At 36.8% G+C, this 3,136-nt stretch overlaps 1 pseudogene; it reads right to left on the bottom strand.

The window, feature by feature from the left end:
• Positions 1-679: 679 nt before the first annotated feature.
• LOC132663817 (non-selective voltage-gated ion channel VDAC1 pseudogene) lies at positions 680-1,529 on the bottom strand (annotated as a pseudogene).
• Positions 1,530-3,136: the final 1,607 nt, after the last annotated feature.

The following is a 3,136-nucleotide window of genomic DNA, read 5'->3' as shown; positions in this document are numbered from 1 at the left end:
AGATTTCAAGTGTTGTCACCATGTGATTACATTCACAGAGACTCTTGCCAGCTAGAAGCTCTTTCATAATATGGTACAAGGGCACAAAAACACAATGTGAGAGGGAATTAAGTCATGAATTACTGGCTTCATCACATCCACCTTCTCCACCCCAAAATGGCACAAAAGAAATAGCTATCCTGCCTTGCAGACTACTTTTGGTATAAATGAGGTGATGACGTGAGATGAAAACAGTTCATGAAAATCTGTCTAAAAAAAGTCTCTTTAAGATGAGTTTGTATGCACCACAATGAGTCTCTCCTTCATTTGGGTAGGAAACCAAAATTCAATTCTCAGGAAGTCATAATTTCATTCATTTACTCAATACCAATTCACAAAGTGCCTACAAATTATCAGCTTCCACTTGCAGCCATTACTAGATAAAAAAGAAGACTGACATCTCTAGAGGAGCCACTAAGTTCCCCCCAAGTCTACAGGTGAAAGGATTTTTTTTGGCATTGGGTTTCTTCTGTACCTCTGAAAGGCTAACACCTTAAACCTGAATCATCTTTAACCAGGAGGTCTAACATGATATTTAGCATTACTTGCATCCCAGACACACAACACCAAAAGGTAAACTAAATTCTCAAGCTAGCTATGATCAAAATAGTTTAAAAATAAATGATTGTACAGTATTCATTTAGGCCTCAAATTCCAGTCCTAGACCAAGCTTGTGGCCACCTGCATTGACATTCTCACCATCCAGCAGATCTGATAGCATTGGTTAGATACCTGGCTTTAGGGTCTGAATGTACCTGAAACCTATCAGGCTGGAGCTCGAGTGTTCATTTTAGCTGTGAAGCAGGTGTCAGGGTCCACATGATCCTTGGCTGCTGTTCCAAAGTGAGTGTTACTACTTCCTGCTGTCCAGGCCAGATTAACAGCAGTCTCTAAACTTCTTGTTCACCATCTGATAAATGGAGCCACCAAACTCTGTCCCGTTGTTTACATTAGTATGGAGCTGGAATTCGTCAGTCTTGGAACAATCCGCAAAACTCCTCTAGGTCACTGGTACTTTGCAGTCTCAAAACTCATCTGGTGGCCAGCCAGCCAGCCTTCATAACCCAGCACCAGAGCGCCCCGGACTGGAGGGCTGGGGAAGTTGAAATCCATGTCATGGCCCAGGTGGATGTGTTCCTGCTTATACCCTGTCTTGATGTAGCATTTTCCCTCCTGTGTTTGGTGAGAAGGATGGATCAAAAGTCAGCTTCAATCCACGTGTAAGCTGATCTTCCACAGTACTGTGTCTAGAGTGTTGTCCGTGTGCCTTTTCTCCCTAAACACCTGAGCATATTCAGCCCATCTGTACTTGGTTTCCAGACTGCCATCACTTTGGTGGTCTCAGTGTTGGCTGAACCTGATCTTGTAAATTCTAGTCCATTCTCAGATTTTGTTTTCGAGTCACGTTTTATTAAGCCAAACCCATAACCCTTGGGGAAGACATCCCTGGAAGATTTGCCAGGATCAGCATACGTGGGAGGCATAGCCATCATCTACTCAGGGGCGGTGGCAGCGGGTTCAGCAACGGCTACCGTGGGGGCTGCCCAGCAAGGAACTCGTGACAGTGAACATTTTTTAATGAATGTGGGTCACCTTAAGAATGAAGACTTTTTTCTGTCATCTTTGTTATTTATGAATAGTTTAACATTTGAAGTTCTAAACTATTGGAAACTATTCAGATAGAGAAACAGTTATAAAATGTTCCATTTAAATTTGCCATTGATCTGACCTGAGCTAGCAATGTAATTCAGATGGGAAAATGATATTGTTTTATTCTACTTTGAATAAAAAGATGAAAATTATAGTCTTTCATTAACTTTTGATAATATTTCAGAGGTTAGAGCTACTTTCTCACTGTTTTACTCTTTCCCACCTGGTGTGTGTGTGTGTGTGTGTGTGTGTGTGTGTGTGTGTTTTAAGACTTTGAAGACTGACTCATCAGAGCTAGCTGTAAAAAGTCATATACAGCTCACATGCTTTCCAGATCAGTAAGTGACAATGGGGATGACAGAAAACTTTCTGAAATGAGAATAATCTTTTTAAGCAGCCAGTAGATACTTAATAGCTTGATAGTATAAGTAAAGCTTTGAAATAATCCATAATTTAACAGCAAATAAAGCAATCTCACCATTTGACAGGACAATTGTTATGAACATTGATTGCTGTGCTCTAATACCCTCATACCTTCAGGAACCCTTGGGTTGTGGAGGTAGACTAGAAACTAATTACATGTATTAGTGTTCACTTAAAGTTGGATTATCTAAATTTCTTTTTCAGTTGGGGGAATATCTTGAAAAAAATATATTCTGAAAATCTAGACACAGTTTAAGATGACTAGGTTACAGGATTTATTTGATTATGCTATATAATTTTATTATTAAAGTTGCATATATTTTAAATGGCATACAGTATAATGTTGTGTGGTTTTTTTGCACTAAATTAACCAAGAAATATAGAGGATAATTGATTCAGACAATCAGGTAAGCTTTGCATTATTTATAAAATGGTTTTTAAAAGATTAAAAATTTGGACCCTAAAATTTATCCACCCCCGAAAAATACAGATGTACTTAAAGTGACTGCATATGGTTTGTCATTGCAACATTATTGTCATTTAAAAAAATTGGAAACAGCCATACTGTCTAAAAATAAGAAATTGATTTAGCATATTGTGATTTATCCACAAATGTAACATTATACAAATATATTACAATGGTATTTTCAAATAATATTTATAATACAAATAACTTAAAACATTCTATCATCTTAAAAAGAATTTTAGAAAAAGTATAAATATTATGATCCCTATTTTGTAAAATATAGAAAGTGAGCTCCATGAGAGTAGCTACTGTGAGTACTGTTTACGATTGTACATTGCCTCTAACAGAGTAGATACCAGTCAACATTCCTGAATGAATGAATAAATAAGATCGAAAATAATCTATAGTGCTATAAGAATCTATTAAGCACTTTGTAAAGAATGTAAATACAATCAGCATTCTAAAATTAAGCAAATTAATGTACTATTTTGCTTTTTAAGACTGTATGAAGAAAGAATAATGTTTCTAGTGATTATAATTATTAGTGTTACAACTATC

This window comes from Panthera onca, chromosome D4 (genome assembly GCF_046562875.1).
Source record: "Panthera onca isolate mPanOnc1 chromosome D4, mPanOnc1 haplotype 2, whole genome shotgun sequence".
NCBI classification, from domain to species: domain Eukaryota; kingdom Metazoa; phylum Chordata; class Mammalia; order Carnivora; family Felidae; genus Panthera; species Panthera onca.
The sequence above is the reverse complement of the archived record's forward strand: the minus strand, read 5'-3'. Positions and strand labels throughout refer to the sequence as shown.